General features: G+C 43.5%; 1 protein-coding gene and 1 pseudogene across 5 annotated transcripts in view; one reads left to right on the top strand and one right to left on the bottom strand.

Moving 5' to 3' along the window:
* Trappc9 (trafficking protein particle complex 9) overlaps positions 1-18,620 on the bottom strand; it is an 847,990-nt gene that overhangs the window by 30,924 nt on the left and 798,446 nt on the right. The gene's annotated exons all lie outside the window — the stretch shown is intronic.
* LOC111818859 lies at positions 7,200-7,366 on the top strand (annotated as a pseudogene).

Raw genomic sequence — 18,620 nt, 5'->3', positions numbered from 1 at the left:
CTTGGTCTTAGCCATCCAGCAGAAAAGTATAAAAACAAAGTATAAGAAGTAAAGCCATGCTGTTACGTTGAGCTGTAGGGGATTCAGGTCAACAATTTCTGACATTGCCAATGAAGCGGAAAACCCAATACTATTATGGCCTACTGGACTCTTTTAGAATATTTTCCTGAGTTGACACACCTATAATATTCAAATAATGGAACTTAACAACACAAGGGGGTACAGATGAATGTCCATTTTGTATCTGTGTATTCAAAGTGGTTAGGATAGATATATAGTTACATTCTCTTGATGAATAGAGTGATTTCTTCTACTGGTGTTTTTATGGAACTGGGGATTGAACTCAGGCCGTTGCACTTACCAGGGAAGCGCTTATTCCACTGAGCCATCTCCCCGGCCTCTACTGGTGTTTTTAAATAGGATATCATGTCCGCATCTTGTACAGCAATTAACCACTATGAAGAATGTATGCAATGTGTTAATTATTGAAACTGTCCTACCAATTTGATTTGAAACTGTCTCATTGCTATTTGTTTATCAATAAAATTATGGGAAAAATAAATTTTGGGGCCCTAATGTTTTTTAGTTCTTTATAAATTCTAGAGAGCAGACCTTTGTCTGAGTGCTTATTAGTCAAGATTTTTTCCAAATTTATGGGTTGTCTTTTCACTTTGTTGGCAACTTCTTAACCATCCAGCAGAAAAGTATAAAAACGAAGTATAAGAAGTAAAGCCATGTTGTTATGTTGAGCTGTAGGGGGTTCAGGTCAACAATTTCTGACATTGCCAGTCTTATGGAAAACCCACTACTATTATGGACTATTGGAGTATACTGGAATATTTTGCTGAATTCATTCACCTACAATATTTAAATGACAATGGAATGCTCTTCTCTGACAAAACTAACCAAAAGCAGGGGATACAAATGAAGGACCATTTTGTATCTGTATACTCCAAATAGTTAGGATAGATATACAGTTGCATTCTCTTAATTTAATGAACAGAGAGATTTGTTCTAATAGTGTCTGTGGACAGGATATCATGTCTGCATCTTGTACAATGAATAACCACTAAGACAACAATATGCAATGTATTAATGATTGAAACTGTACTAGTAATTGGTTTTGAAACTGTCGCATTGCTATTTGTTTCTCAATAAAATTATTTTTTAAAAAATCACTATATCAAAGGACTGGGTGCTGATAGGTATCAGGTACTCACCCCTAATAAGTTGGGAAGGTGGAATTTTGGGACGGACACAAAAAACAAGAGCAAGGTACAAAAGACATCTCTGAGGAAAAGACATTTCCCAGGGAAGCTTCAATAACAAAGCTACCATCAGCAGTTTACAAGCACCAGTACTGAAAACAAATTAAAATTGCAAAAATAGAAAATGACAAGATGCAAAAGCAAAATGCAATCCAAATCTCCAACCCCACCCTGGACAAGTCCTGGGGCCCATCAGATAGAGGAAATCAGAAGCCACCACTTATGCTTTCTGAAATAATACCAGAGGAAGTAACAAAACATATAAATGAGGGTATAGAGAGTCAGATTAGAAATAATTTCTCTAGTAAGATAAAAGAGATGATGATCAAAATGAAGGATCCATAGTGAATCTAGAGTAGACACAGATTAAAAAAATAGAAGCTTAGGAAATGATGGAAAACATCAATGCCTAACATAGGTAACAGAATCTATGAAACAGATTCAGGTAGACACCCAGGAGATTAAAAATTCCATTGAAAGTACATGCAGCCAATTGAACCATGGTGAGGACAGAATATCAGACCTAGAAGGCAGGATTGCAGTTAGGGACCACAGAAAGAAAGATTTCTTAAAAACGTCAAGGTACTTCTCTGGCAAGCACAAGGGCCTGAGTTCAATCCCCGGTTCCGCAAAAACAATAAAATAAAAATTAAAATTAAAAAAATCACGGTATCATGAAAAATCAATCTGATGGCTGGAAGATGATGCAACATAAGAACATAAGATCAACTGGAGTCAGTGATAAAGTTGAAGCCAGTGCAGATGGCATCAAAGCATGTTCATAGATGTAATAGCAGAAAGCGTCCTGAACATGCAAAAAGCATTTGACATACAAATAAGTGAGGCACATACAACTCCAACTAGCCATGACCAAAATAAATCTTCACCAAGGCATATAGTAACCAAGATTTCAGACATTCAGCCCAAGAACAGAATATTAAAAGCTATTAGAGAAAAGAAACTAGTCACCTGTAAAGGAAAGCCCATTAGAATCACAGCAAACTTCTCAGTACAAACCTTTAAGTCAAACAGAGATTAGAATTAACTATTTAAAAAAATATTTTGTCTCAGTTACTTTTCTCTCATTGCTGGGACAAAATCCCCAATAGAATAGCCAAAATGAAGGAAGGAAAGGTTTGTTGCTCACAGTTAGTGGAGGTTTCAGTCCATACTCAGCTGGCTCCAAGGCAGAGCGGCAGACGGAAGTGGGCAGCAGCTCATGGTGGGGGATAAACAGTAAAACAGCAAGAGCCAAAAGGGAGGAGCAGCAGTGGTGGAGAGAGAAGCAAGGCTCTCTCCTTTCTTTATACAGCATTTAGGCTACCAGCCCCAGGGCGGGTGCAGCACTCACACCCATAATCCCAGCATTGGATCATGAACTATCACAAACTTTAGAAGCCACCAAATGAGTTCATGAGGCTTTGGGGGACAACTAGACACAAACCATAACACTTTAAATACTTAAAGTAATATTTAATGCTTCCATTCCAGAATTTAGAAGAAAGTTTTCTGTTACACACCTCCACCCCCATCAGCCATGAGCTCCTTGGGGCAATGTGAACAGGGTCTGGTAGGTTTGGGTGCTTAGTAAATGTCTGCTGGATGAGCAATTGGGAGTTTTCTTTTCCTTAAGCTTACCCCAGAGAGCCGTTAAAATCCTTTAGGTTCAGCTCCAAATAAGCCCACAGGGAATAGAGTGTTCCTGTTTTATCCTTTGTTTGACCCTAGAACCATGTGAAGAAAAGGCACACATGAATATATGGCTTTTCTCTTTGACAATAAGGATTGCAGAGCAGAATTATTCATCCTGGCCTTTAATTCCTCAGATTCCTTCAAATCTCATCAAAGCATCTGATGTAAAGAAAGCTTTCCCTTCCAGCCAAGGTGGAGTGACAGGACAGATTTCTTCTTCCCCAGAACACACAAAACACAACAACAAAAGAGACCAATACATGAACAATGCTTTCCAGAACACTGGCCACTGAGCAGCAAAGAAGAATGAGAGCACAGACACAAATGCAGTGAGCCCTCTGATTGGCCCAGGCTCCTCTCCTGAGAGCTGGCAACCCACAGCACAGGGCAACAAAAGCTACCAGGGTTTATGGGACAGAGCGCAGATAAGAAAAGGGCTAGAGAAAGAAAAGGGAAGAGTGGAAGGAGGGAGGGAGGAAGAGAAAACTAAAGAACAAGAGAACTATCTGGAGGGACTTGTGGAAGGCCCCTAGGTGCTCAGCAAGACATTGCAAGCATCCAAGGCCAGCGGCAAGAAACACCTGAGAGGATCATAGGGGAAAGATCCCAGTGTCCACATGGAGCTGGGAATAGTTCTCATTCCCACCAAACAAAAGCTGAAACATCAGAATTCACAAGGCACTGGGAGTACACGTTGAGAATTCTTGCAATAATACTAGGGAGTAATTAGGCCCAGACAAAACGCTGCTCTGATGTTGACTTAAAAATCTTCATAGTGGTTACACTTTTCTGCTGGATGGTTAAGACCAAGCTAAAGCAAGACCTAAATAACTAATAACGTAACTTTTGCTATCTGACAAGGTCAGCCAAATCCCTTCAGGTTTTACCCTGGAACCATGTATAACATCTTGTGGATCTTTTGTCAGTGTCAGCTATCTGGATGAATCACAGCCACTGCTTGACCAGTTTGCTCTCTGTGAAAGCCTGAGAGAATTTTCTCTCTAGGTGACTCTCCTTAGGCACACTATGCATTGTTGATCACTTTCCTCTGTGGCCCCATAATCTCCTTGATCAGAAAGTTTGGGACACCACTGAGTTAGAGGATGTCACTGAAAAGATTCTCTCTTATGTCCTGACTCCTCTGATCAGCTGTAAAAGGCTCAAGTCAATAACTTCGGACAATTGCCAGTTGTGCTGGTAACTCACTACTATTATGGACTATTGGACTATACTGAGTTATTATGCTTAATTCAAGTATCTACAATATTTTGGCTGACATCAAGTATGAAAAGATCCTTTAAAGACTTCCAAATACAGTCTCTCAAACAGCAATAGAACACCCATCTCTGACAAAACGAAACAAAAAAGGGGGATACAAATAAAGGACCATTTTGTAGTGAAAAAAATATATGTATATACAAGATAGTTATGATAGATATACAGGTACTTTCTCTTAGTTTGACAAGAAGAAAAGTTTATATTAATAGTGTTTAGACAAGATATCATGTCTACATCTTGTGCTCTGAATAACCACTACAAAGGCAACAATATGTAATGTATTAACTATTGTAACTGTCCTATTAACCTGTGCTGAAACTGTTTCATTGCTATGTTATATTCTTTTCATTAAAATGAATAAAAAATTTTTAAAAATAGATGCAGAAAAAGCAAAAAAAATCTTAAGAGAAAAACCTACAGGGATATAGAATTTTTAAGTAATTCCATAGTGTCTCAGAGTCTCAAGGATATTTATATCCATAGCCAACAAAGTAAAATTTATAATGTCTATAATCCAGGAAAAGATTTAAAGAAATGGTAACCAATGAGTAAATATGTAAGATATTTTCTTATTGAAATTTCTTTAAAATAATAAAAATGTTATGTGGGATTATGACATGTAGACACATAAAACACAGGACATACTGGCGCTCAGGGGGGAGTTAGAATTATATAATGGTAAGATATAAAGACATTAATTCAAGATACTGTGATAAGTTAAAAGTATTCTAACACTAAAGCAGTAAAGCAAGAGTTATAGTTAATAAACAGAGAGATGAATATACTTTGCTCACAGATGACACAATTATATAGAAAAACTGAATCAACCATAAAAGAAAAATAATAAAACAAAAAGTCATGCAATAATCAAGAAGTTGCAGGATCCAAGGTTAATATACAAAGTCAATTGCTTCCCTCTATAGTAGCAATGAACAAGTGGAATTTGGAATGAAAAACACAATACTATTAGCACTGCAAAAAAAATTAAGTGCTGAAGTACAAATCTGACAAATTACATACAAGATTTACATGGAAAACTATAAAACTCTGATGAAATAAAATCAAAGAACTGAGCAGAGGATTCATGTTCATGGATAGGAAGACTCAAAATTGTCAAAACATCATCTTGGGCTGGTGAGATAGCTTAGTGGACTAAGCGGTTGCTTAGGCAAGCACAGGTACCAGGCCTGGGAAACATGTGCTGCGCTGGCCCCACCTCTGCGTGTGCTGAGCTGATCACCAAGTCTGGGCGTGGTGGTGCACGCCTGTAATTCCAGCACCAGGGAGGCTGAAAACAGGAGGATCACTATGAGTCTGAGCTGTGTAGTGAAAACTTGTACAAAAGACACTTTAAAAAAAAGCAAGTTCACTGACAATGAAATTAAATCTATCAGTAACAGATAGATGTATGGAAAATCTCCAAACATCTACAAACTGAACCAAATACTTGAAAATAATTCTCAGGTCAAAGAAGAAACTAAATTGGAAATAAAACATTATTTTGAAGTGAGTGAAAATAAAAGTACAACATATCAAAGTTTTTCAAATGTCATTAAGACAATGTGAAGAGAGAACTTTACAGCACTAATTACCTATTAGAGTGAAAATATCAATTTATGATATCCGCTTTCCCTTTAAGAAACTAGCAAAAGAACAAATTAAATCCAGAGTAAGTGGGGGAAAAAAGGAAATAATGAACAGCAAAGCGAAAATCAATGAAATAGAAAACAGAAAGTCAATAGAGAAAAATCAATAAAACCAAAAGCTGGTTCTTCAAGAAGCCCAATGGAATTAGTAGCCTCTAGCCAAACTGAGCAGGAAAAAAGGACAGAAGACATAAACCATCAATATCAAGAATGAAGCAGTACCTCACTGCAGATTCTATAAATATTATGGAAAAATAAGAGAATATTATGAAGAACTTCATTCCAGTAAATATGAAAACTCAGATAAAACAAACACTGAGAAGATGTGTATTGCTAAAGCTTACCAGAAAAGAAACATATAACTAGAATATTCTTTGATATCTATTATTAAGGAAACTAAATATGTAGTTGGCAGTCACATCAAGAAGAAACCAAAGGGCTGGTGAGATGGCTCAGTGGTCTAAAGCACCTACTTAGAACAAGCAAAGCTAAGCAAAACACAGGGACAGCGGTTCAATCCCCCAGCACCACATGCCAGCCAGCCCCGCCCCCTGGTGGGCTGAGCTGGCCACACACATAAAATAAATGAATAAATAATAATAATAATAATAATTTTAAAAAAAAGAAACCAAATTATTTCACTGGTAAATTCTATCAAATTTTACTAATTTTTCAAAAAATCTTCCAGAAAAATCAAAGAAGAGATATTTTCCAAATCATCCTATGAGTTCAGCATTATCCTGATGTCAAAATTAGACAGTTAAAATAAAATTGCAAATATTCCTTAAAATATATATGAAGACATTCTAAGAAGCGTTTTAGGACATTGAATCTGACATACACACAAAGAATAATATACCATGACCAACTGATGCTGATTGCACGAATGCAGAGTTGGTTTAGCCTTTGAAAAGCAACAGATGTAACTCACCACACTAGCAAGCTGAAGAGGGAAACACACTACCCTCTAAATCCAGGAAGAAAAAAAATCTTTGACAAAGTCCAATATTCATTCCTGAGAAAAACTCAGCAAACCAAGAGTAGAGAAGATCTGTCTTGATTTGACAAAGGGCAGCTCTGAAAACCTACAAACATCATATTTAACAGTCAAAGACCCAATGCACCCCTGGGCTTGGGGGCCAGGTGAAATGTCTTGCTCCTACCATTTCTGGCCAGCACAGCACTGGGAGTGTCATGTAGAGCTAGGGAAGGAACAGGTGAGGTGCATCAGATTCGCAAAGCAAAAGTGACTTTATCCTCAGATGGCCTGATCACTGACCCTGCAGGAGTCAGTGGAATCTGAAAGGAGCTACAGATCGCTTCTTGGCCTTTTGGCTAAGATTAAGTGCAGTATCTGTTCTTATCAGTGAAAGGAACTACAGGACTAGTAAGTGAGCTTAGGAAGGCTACTGGATATACCATCAAGATATAAAGGTAAACTAGTTTATATGCTGATAGTAAACAATTGGAAATTAAACTTTAAAATATAAGATAATTTACAAGAAAACAATATAAAATACTTAAGGGCAAATCTGACTTAAGATATGCAAGGCTGCTCCATGGAAGCCCAAAAAATATTGCTTGGAAAAATTGGAGATGGCTTATGGGGAGGAAGAGACCTTGACTCTGGCAAGGAACCCTAACTCTTAGGATAGTAATCTCCCTCAATTGATCTATATGTTTAACATAATTCCAGTTAAAATATCAGCAAGCTACTTTAAAATAGAAAATAACAAACTGATCAGAAGATTCACACAGAAATATAGAATATCTAGACTAGCCAAAATGTGATTTTCAAGAGTTTTCATAATAATTAAAAAAGACTGTGTGGTATTAATCTTTGAGATAGACAAGCAGATTGATAACACAAAATAAATAGCTCAAGAAAGGTCCACAAATAACTTTTAACAAAGGTTACAAAGGCAATTCAAGTCAAGAATGGTCTTTTAAACAAAACAGTGCTGGAACAACTGAATATACACAAGTATGTCGGTCAGCTTTCTCTTGCTATGACTAAATACCCGAGAGAAATAACTCAAAGTGAGAAAGGTTAATTTTAGCTCATGGTTTCTGTGGTGAGGCAGAAACACCAGAGAGGAAGGGCATGGCTGAGCGGAGCTGCTTACCACATGGCAGTCAGGAAGCAAAGCAGGACGGCAAGAGCCAGAGAGGCAGGAGTGGGGACCAGATACAGTCCCCAAGGTCATGCCCTATGACTCACTCTCTTCAAACAGGCCCCACCCCCTACTTGCCTCAAATTATGATCTCAAAATGAATCTATCCATTAGGGCCCTCCTGACCCAGTCAGTCCTCTTGGCCCCACCTCTGCACACTGTGACATTGGGGACCAAGCCCCTAAGATATGAGTCTTTGAGGGACACTTCATACTGAAACATAACATATGCTTAAATGATCTTCACTCCATACTTTGTGCAGTATACAAAGATTAGCTCCAAATGAGTTAGACTCAAAGGGAAAAGCTCTCACTACGAACTCCAGGCAGAACACAGGGGAGAAGACACTGTGTGACTTTGGGTTAGGCCAAGATTTCTTAGATATGGCCCCAAAAGCACATTCCATAATAAAAGAGCTTGCCTGTTAAACTAGACTTCAAGTTGAACACTTCTGCTCTCCAAGCACTGCTAAGAGAATAAAATTTACCAAGTTGGTAAGTGGAATTTATAAATAATATAGAAAGCAGTCTTAAAAGTTCATAATCAGAAAGCAGCCCAGCAACATGGAGAGATACTGAGCATCGTGAGTCAGCAGAAATGCAGGTCAGCTCCACCCGCAGCCACCACGGAACACCTACCAGGACAGCAAAAGCTACAGTGACCCGCAGTGACAGATGCTGGTGAGGACATGCAGGAACTGGAACTGATGAGATCTGCTTCTGGGAAGGTAAACTGGTAGAAGCCTGCTGGAGAGCTGTTGGGCAGTTTTATAGAAAGGTAAGCACACAAGAGCCATTAACTTTAGGAGTGTAACTGCTGTGCCACTAAGCACTGACTTTCAATAAATGAAAGCACGTGCTCACAAGGAGACGCCTACACAAACGGTTACAGCCCCAAGCCAGGAGCAAGCCAAGCATTCACCAAGTAAAGGGATGAAGAACAGTACAACATATACAGACAATGGAATACTATTCAGCAATGAAAAAGAACTCCTGATATGCGTAAAAATAGATACGAATCTCAATCGTGTTACATGAATGAAGTCAGCAGGAAGAAAGGACAAAGCATATGAAACCATTTACATAAAATTCCCTGAAGGGCAAACTGCTCTACAGTTACTGGTGAGCAGCTCAGTGACTGGTAGGGGAGTGAGCAACACAGCAAGAAGAGGGGCAGGGTGAGGTAAAACCAGAGAGCTGACAGTGGCGAAAGAATCCTGGGTATATGCATTTGTCAAAATTTATAGTCATACACTTTAAATATGCTTATTCTGTGTCAATTAGACTACAACCAAGCTGTTAAAAACAATCCAGACACCAAATTAGCCATCGCACCCCCCAGAGTTCACTTCCACTACTGCAACAGCCGGGCAGGTGGTGCCATTTCTGTGAAGCAGCAGCAAACCAACCGAAAGGCAGGAATGTGACCACCCAGTGCGTCCCGTCCAGTCACCTGTGGAGAGCTGCGAAGGACCGCGCCTACAAGATGGTGCTGGTTTCCGCCTTCCACCCCCATGGGTGAGCGCTCTCTGTGCACAACAACTCCTTATATGGCCAGGGCTGCAGTCATGATTCGCTTCCGCATATGCTGGACCCATGGGCGATCCCCACGTGGCGCACTGGGATTGGGCTCGGGAGTATATGTTAGCCAAGGGCTGGGGGATTGGAGAAGAAGAAGCTTGCTGTAAGGGGCCTGAATAAACCGCTGAAGGAAGAGCTGTGTGTTGCGTCTTCCTTGCTGGCGAGGTCGTGCGCAACAGTCACCGACTGGTTTGAATCTGCGAAGTATTGGTCAGAGGCCAGTGGGCTGCACTGGGTCTCTGTTATGGCCCAGGCAGAGCAGCTGTGGTTAGACTTCTGCTCATAGTCAAGCCGATCTTCCTCCTGGCCTGGCCCTATAGTAGGGCCTACAGTAGGGGCTGCACAACCATGCTCCAGGGCAGGATGGATCTGGAGCCCTTCCTGAGGTTTCATCGCACGGTGGAGCCCAGGGTTCCAGAACCAAGGCAGCCCACCCTTTCTGCTGCCCCCACCCAAACCTTAGCATGGAACACAGCATAACCCAAAGTTTGAAAATAAGCAGATTAAGCTGAAGACATTGCTTAGTACCTACTAATAGTTTTGTCCCTAAATATTTATCAGGTTAATTGTTCAAAAATGGAGGACTAACTTTGTCTTTGGATCTACTTTTCAAGCTAACTCCACTGTGTTTCAAGCTTTCTGGATTGAAGTGGGTGCTACCTACCCAAGTGCTCATGACCATTTTCTTTCCAGGGATTGCTAAGTGCCTCCTTGGACCACAGGAGATGACACGTTGACATATCTAAAGTCTGTGACTCTGACTAACCTTTGATTTCACCTGGCTGGGCTTGAGGCATATTCTGGGTGACATGGGGATAAAATCTTGACTTAGTCTCTTTCCCAGGGCTGCTGTGGGCACCAAGCCAGCTGAGTGTGGAGGAGCTTCTCAGGGCAGAGCAGGAATGAGGAGGGCCTGCTACCATGGGCACTGGCCTCGCTTCTCAGGTGTCCTTCCTCCAGGCAGCCAACCAGCCACTCACAGGATGACTGGTCCCCATGGGACCACAAGAGTGCTAGACCGGCAGCTCAGGGGACCCAGATGCCAACCGGACTGCAGCCTGGCAAGCCTCTGCCCACTGTGAGCTGGTTTCCTTCAGCAGGGAGGTGTCAACACCCTGTCCTAACAGAACCTTGGGCAGAATGGAGAGCACCCTCGGAGAGCCCAGGGTAGCCCTGAGTAGGCACCTTGGGCCCCCTGCTGCCACAGCCAGCCTCGCACCTGAGTGGCTGCTGTGTGTCAGTGCATGGGGGAGTAGGGGAAGGGGCGGGCTAACTCTAAAATTTAACTTGCTTTCCTTTTCCCACAGGGAGAAGGAGTGGGAACGGGTTTCTAAAAATAGTGTGGCCTGTCAAAACTGTTAACCATCAGGCAGGGCAAAGATACAGTTCGAGAGGGAGTGGTGAGCAGGCTTAGCAAGGCTCCACGCAGAACATCCCCCACTGTCCTGCAGCCACAGCTGGTCGGCAGGCAGCCCACAGTACTGTGGCCATGGTGGCTGCTCAGGAGATGCCATCAGAACCTGGCCGAGGTCCAAGAGCACCTCCTGACAGCCAGCATGACCGCAGAACAGCAAGGGCTGGCAGTCCTGTGTGAGATGCTGCCCTGGGCCACAGGTTTTATTCTCCCAGCTTCCTCTACAAGGCCCAGGGAGAGAATGCTGGGAACCCACCTCCCTGGAACACTCTGAAGCTCAGAGTGGGTGAAGTTTCTGTGCAGCTTCCAGCTGGCACATGATCCAGCCTGCCTGCAAACCAAGCTCCTTTGAGGGTGGTGCTCGTGGCCACGCTTGCTGATGCATCCCTGCACGGGCACCAGGAGACCACCTGGTTCTCCTCCCTTCAGGTCCTGGTACTAGGCTTGGCTGACACATGTCACCTGCCTTCCTCTCCTGGAGGGCAGAGTCTGCAATGAGGACAGCAGGAAGAGTGAGGAGGAAGCCCAGAACCACTCCAAAATGAAGGCCAGTACAGTGACTCAGCGTGTGGTTTCTGATCCTCTCTGGAGGAGGTGAAGTCTACTCACCACGACCCACAAGTCACACCCACTGACTGAGGCTGTCTGTCCTCCTGGGGCACATAAATCAGGATTCTAGGTATCTCAGGGACATAAGCAGGTGTCCAGGCTAGCAGCCCTCTGCCAATACTCTGCAGGCCCTACCAAGGAGGTATGAAAAAAGTCAGGAAGAAAGCCCCTTATTTTTAAAAGGCAAGCAGGCAAGTGAGCAAACAAAGAAGCACTTGATTCTTTCTAATCTCAGATCCATTCTATGTACTAATGCAATTGTGGGGACTAAAATGCAGAGGAGCTAAATAAAGCCAGCATGCCTATCTCCTTAAGCAACCGTCCCACTAATGGACCTGCCACCTCCTCCCTTCTAGGCTACCCAGACAAGCAGACAACTGGTTCTGCAGCGGGGGACTCATTCCCATCTCGAGAACACATGACCAGAGAGGGGAATCTCAGGTCCCCGTGCTGCATCAATCTCCAAGCTCCCTTTAGGAGCTGTGCAGCCAAGGCGAGGTGACAGGGATGTGGCCCAAGGTGCGCACATGGAACAGCAGCCTCACAGACACATCTTCCCACATTTGTTTAGACCTGGTTTCACTGGCTCCAAGCCTACTTCAATTTCAACCTTGCTGAGCCCCATTTTACAACTTGGGGCAATGGATGTGGCTCCTCTAAGACCATCAGCTCCTATAATCTGGAAATAAACCTATGCAATCAGGATCCTCATATCCCCCAACTTGTGGGCAAAGATCAGGGGTAGAAAATGGTAACACCACTCACCTGCTGGTAGGGGCAGTGCTGGGGTGACACCCCCTGGAGTCTAGTTACTAGCCCCTGCTCTGACCACCTGTAAACTCTTGGCTACTGCTTCTGAGCCCTGAGCACTGGAACAAGGGGAAGGATACCCTGGAGCTGGATGCATGTGCTGTTACTGGGAATAGGGGACAAGTACAAGGAGGAAAAGTGTGGAAGACTGACAGAAGTCCGGGATGGAGGGAAGTCAAACAGGAGCTGTCCTGCATGGGGACCTCCACTCAGTGGCCTGCACATCCATCTTATCATCAGGCCTTGCTGGAACACTGAAGTCAGTAATCGGATTAAGGAGGGCTCATTGCACTGGCCACCTGCTCCCGCCTGCTCTCTCTGCCTGCTCTTCCCAACCTGGAGAGGATGTTTGAGTGGATCATTCTGCTCTGTGATGGGGTTACATGGGGCCTGGCCGGCCTGGGCAACATCACGACATGTCACTGCCCAGCTGGCCCGGCAGGCGTTTGCTGATGCATCTGTGGAAAGTGCTTGCGGCACAATCTCTGCATCAGGATGCACACACAGGCAAGGACACCAGGAAATTGAATCTTATCACTAATTAATGGCTTTAATGCCTATGATTAGGCCTCAAAACAGTCTATTTTCTGAAAGATAAGTTTAGCCCTGTTTGAACAAGGACTCAAGTACTCTGCTAATGTTAATACCAGAGAGTGCAACTCCACTAATCAGATCCAGAAGTTCTAAATTCACCACACAGATTTTCAAACACTTATATGAGCATAAATGAAACTACAAAGGTGCTTTGTTCTCCCCCAAGGGATAAAACATGAGGGGGAGTATGGTAGGGGAACCACGGACCCCAGAGTGCCCTGTGCTGGTGGGGGAGGCCCTAGCACCTAAGCTACTATTGTCAGTCACCTGTGTGTGCTGTCCTAGACATGGTGCCAGGCATCTCTGCATCCTGCACCACCCCAGCTCATGGTATATAAGTGGTTAGGGACGTCTCAAGAATGGGCAAGTGAGGGGGCAGCGGGTTAATTCTGTATTCAGGTTCTAAGGCAGTGTTATCCCCACTAGGAGATGGGTGGTGGCAGGGAGATCACTCTCTCCTCCCCTGGCCTGGAGAGAAGTTCTGTATACCTCCTGATACAAGGAGCTGCTTCATGGCCAGGACAGCTCCAGGGGCCTATTAAGCCCTTAAATTACACACTACCTACAAGTGAAAGGACACAGGTTTAAAGGTGCCTGCCCAAGCTGGACAGTATCTGACCCCATCAGTGTATGAAGATGTAGCAGGAAGGCAGGGGCATGCTGCTGTAAGTGAGGTTAGGCCCAGAGGGAGAGGCGCCAGGCTGGTATCTCCATCCTTGTCCACTATGGAAGGAACCCCTATCCCTTTGGAAGCATCCAGACTGTCTGGGTTTGAATCCTACTACTTCTGCCACTTGCTGGCTGTGACAACAGAGGCACCGAGAAAGGTCACAATGACCCAAAGAGGACAAGAGCACATCTGAAGGGGTGAGAAAGGAAGTCAGTCGTGCACAAAGCACTATGTTCTCTGTTTCTCCATGTATCTCCTGGGAAAGGCCTGCCCTGCGGTCATCCCTCTTTGCCTCTCTTTCCCTCACGCTGCACTGCTTCGCATATTGTTACTCAGCACCACGGACAGATCCCACACCTTGTTCATCCTGTTGGAGAAGCAGACTGCATGTTGTGCTCACTGTGTTCCCAGCATCGGGATCCCCATCTAGTACCATGACCTTGATGCTTGCTAATAACATCCTGGGATAGCAAAAGGGACCTCTCCTGCGCCCTGGATGTCACTAGTTCTTGTCAGCTGCAGCTGACCCAAGGTACTTGCTGAAAGAAGCTTCAAACTTTCTCCAGTCTGAGGCAGTTTCCCACAACTGCGTCCACAGTGTACCAGGAAAAGAGGTCTCCTGTGGACCAACAGTGTTCTTGTTGACAAAGGGGGACTGGATACCATCACAGGGCAGTTCTCAGAGCTTTTGGGTGCTGAGGGGTAATGTGGCACCACAGGGGTACCAGACAGCAGCATCCCAAACCCAACAACATAAAGCCTTCCATGCCTACCTCAGGAGTACACTCTGGGAAAGCCAGGGGAAGCTGGAGAGCACCTGCGTGCTCCCCACATCAGGGGCCACCCCCGGGCTCCTCTCACTTGCTGCTGTCTCTCACATCACAGACAGGCTTCCCACCCCCTTCCCTACCACTATTTCTGGACATAGAGTTCCGGCTCAGGAGTCTGTGCCAGCCCCAGGGGGACAGGTATTCACTGAAGATGCGCACACCTGACTGCAGGATTTACTCCACATTCCCAGCAAGCAGCACTGAATGAAGGAGAATCCTTGTATTTTTAAGGCCACACATGTCAGAAGTTCTCTCCATGCTCTGAGTCAGTTCGTCAGGCCCATGGTCTGGGAAGCTCCTCTTCTAAACTCACTGTCAAAGAGCACAAGGAATAAAAGAGCAAAGCCCAACTTTTACCAGCCATCCATTGTGTGCTAGGCACTTGTGCAGGCTGTCAACTCTCTAGGAAGAGGGGGCTTATCAGGATCTTATGGGGAAGGCAGGTCAAAGGTGGGCATAAATTCTGACTTGGTACTGGGTCTATTTCAGTGGGTTAAGCAATGGGCGCAGGTCTCCCCTAGGCCACACTGGAGTGGCCAGGGGAATTCTGTATGCTGGATCAACATCTGTTACTGACCATGATCACATTTACCAGGCAGGACAGTAACAGGGAGGCCACTGCCAGTAGTCAGGAGAGCTAGGCAGTGACTCTATGTCTCTAGGCAACTCCATGTTTCCCCAGGCCACAGAGACCACCAAACATGGCCTGTAAGGTGGGGAATGGGGCCAGATGATCCTCAGGGGCCCTTCCAGCTCCAACAGACTGTGCTTCAAACACAGCTTCCCTGGAGACACACATGGCTTAATTGCTAGGCAATGCAGCTGATAGGATCTGTAATCAAAGCCAGGCAGGGAGGGGCAGTGGGGGTGGTGGGGGAAGTGAAGTCATCAGGAAGTGGACACTTTGATGAGTAGTTACAACCATCATCTAGCATCTGAAAGCATCCTTTTCAATTACCTGAAAAATAATCCACAAACTAACCTGAAACCTAGAGTACACAATCAAAGTGTTTGGGAGCTATGAGGAACGTCAGAGTGCTCTCCTGGGCCAGTAAGACACAAGAGGGGAGGCAGACCTCTGGAAGTGAAATGCAGCCAAGCATGAGACAATTTTCATTCTGAGATCAATCCTCAAAACAGCATAGAGAGAGAACTGGGATCCCATCACGCCAAAACTCAGAGTCATTAGCCCACGGTGAACAGTCACTGAGCAAATACAATATGGGAGAAGACGGCCAAGCTCAAATTGCTGTATTTAAGAATCTGACACCCTCAGCACGAGCAGGATGGGCCCAGGAGAGGAGGAAGGTGGTGGGAGGAGGAGGGAAGGGTCTGATCGGGATACTTCCTTTCTGTGCTATTCACAGATATATTCACAAAACTTGAATCTCTCTGATTAGGATCCTGCTCTGGACTGGCTGTGGAGCCCTCAGCAGGTTGCCAGAGATGCTAGGTTCAAGGCCCACATCAGCAGAGAGAGTGGGTAGGCGCACAATCATCTGGTAGGCTGTAGGCTTCCACGATGCATGCAGAGCACAGGGACTTACCAGTCACTTCCCATCTCTGCAGCCAGCAACTGCTCAATGAATTTATGTCTCTATACATTTGCCTACTCTGGACACCTCACATAAGTGGAATCTTAAATATGAACCTTTGGTAATGGGTGTCTCCCACTTAGCACAAGGTTTTCAAGGTCTATAATGTCATAGCATGCCTGAGGACTTCATTTCTTTCTATGGCTGACAGTATTCCATTCCATGGGTATGCCAGCTTACTTATCCATGCATCAGCTGATGGACATTTCTACCATCCAGGTTTTGGCTAGTATAAATGCTGTTAGGTACAATTCTTTATGTGAACATGTTTTCAGTTCTCTTGGGTATACTCCTAAGAGTTGTATGGTAATCTGATGTTTAGCTTTTTGAAGAACCATCATACCATTTTCTAAAGTAGCTACAGCATTTTTCATGTCCATTAGTAGTGTGTGAAGGTTCTAATGTTCCACATGGTCAACAACATTTGTGTACATCTTTTTGATTCTAGATATCTTAACTAGTGAAAAGTAGTAGCCCACTGTGAATTTGATTCGCTTTTCCCAAATGACTAACAAATCATATTGGGTATCTTTCCATGTACTTGTTGGTCATTTGTATCTCTTTTTGAAGAATGTCTAATCAAGTTCTCTGCCCATTTTAAATTGAGTAATTTTTGAATTGTAAGTGCTTTATATATTTTGGATACAGGTGTTTCTTGTCACATTTATGCTTTGCAAATACTTTCTTTCATTCCATGAGTTGTCATTTCTTGGTGATGTCTTTAGGAGCATAATAATTTTTAATTTGAATGAGGTCTAATTTACCTATTTTTCTTTTTTTGCTTATACTTCTGGTGTCTTACCTAGGAAACATTTGCTAAATACAGGATCATGAAGAGTTGTCCATGTTTTCTTGTGAGAGTTTTATAGTTTTAGTTTGGACCAATTTCATTGTTCTTCATAAGAATATCCACTTCTTCAAGATACGTCTATTGAAAATATTATTCTTTCTCTATTAAACTATCATGGCACACCTCCTCAAAATTAACTGTGCACAATTTTTTTGGACACTCAATTTTATTAAATTGATCTGTATGTCCATCCTTATTCCTGTATCACACTATGTGGATTATTTTAGCTGTGTGTGGTAACTTTTGAAGCTGGGAAGTATGAATTGTCCGACTTTGTTCTTCTTTAAGATTATCTTGGTCATTCTAAGCCCCGTGCATTTCCATGAGAACATTAAGACCAGGAGCTTGTCACTTTCTACCAAGAAGCCAAGCAGGGATTTGACAGGGGCTGGGTTGAATTTGTAACTCAATTTGGGGAGGAGAGAAATTCTATCTTAACAAGGTTGAGCCTTCCATTTCATGAGTACAAGATGTCTCTATTTATTTATATTTTTAAATGTTTAATTTCTTCCAGTGGTGTTTTATCATTTTAAGTGCACATATCACATCTGTTTTGTGTGAAAGTTATTCATACAGTCTTGCACTCATCCAGTATTTTATTCTCTTTGTTACTTGTAAGGTGGAATTGTTTTTAGTATTATTGGATCACACATTGCTAGTATACAAAATACAAATGTTTGTGGCATTATAATCTCATATGGCAAGAGAGAGATTTTTCAACAAAGCTGAAATGTAGAAATACTACTTTAGTTCCTAATAAAAAGATTCTAGAGGTTTGCTGTGCTAATCCAGGATGAGAAGATGTGCCAACCAAGGAACAGCACTAAATGCTCCTCTTTGTTTCCAAGACAGAGGAGTGGGGAGCTTTGGTGGCAAGGGGATGCCCAAGGTGTAGCTATCTCAGGATCTGTGCTTTGCAGGAGATTGGCTCTGCAGGGTGTAATTAACTGCGATCCACTGGCCTGGTGCAATCTGGTGTGCAAGGATTATATGCTGAGTCTCTGAATCCTGGTTATTACGTTAGGGAGCCAACATGGGAACACATAATAGGATCTGAACAGGGATCCTGGGTCAGTTTCCTGGGGGCTGCTGTAACCAATGGCCACACAGTAAGAGTGATGGAGGCAAGAAATCTGAACTCAGCATACTGGTTCAAAATCAAGGTGCTGGCAAGGCTGCCCTTTCTCCAGAGATGCTAGGGGAGATACTATTTCTCTAGCTGTTGGCGGACACTGGCATTCTCTGGCTGGTCCCCACAACACTTTGTTCTCTGCATCACATGCCTCCTCCTCTTGTGTGCAAAGTCTCTCTGTCTCACATTTTCAATAGCAGTGACTGTATTTACAGCCGACCCAGCCAATCTAAGACGATGTCTCCCTCTCATGTTCCTTAACTTAGTCATATTTGCAAAGATCTTTTTTTGTGATATAAGGTAACACTCATAAGTTCTAGGGGTTAGGACACAGGTATATTTTGGAAGGCCCTTATGTAAGTGGAGACAGCTCGAAGACAAGTAGCATCCTTATAACCATGTCCATTAAATGACAACGCTCCATTTCTCTGAGCTACCAACCTAAGCCACCAGTTGGCCACTCCTCACTAGGTATCCA

The sequence above is a fragment of the Octodon degus genome, unplaced genomic scaffold (assembly GCF_000260255.1).
Source record: "Octodon degus isolate 3935 unplaced genomic scaffold, OctDeg1.0 scaffold00104, whole genome shotgun sequence".
In the NCBI taxonomy this organism is placed as follows: domain Eukaryota; kingdom Metazoa; phylum Chordata; class Mammalia; order Rodentia; family Octodontidae; genus Octodon; species Octodon degus.
This window is presented reverse-complemented; position numbering and strand designations above follow the sequence as displayed.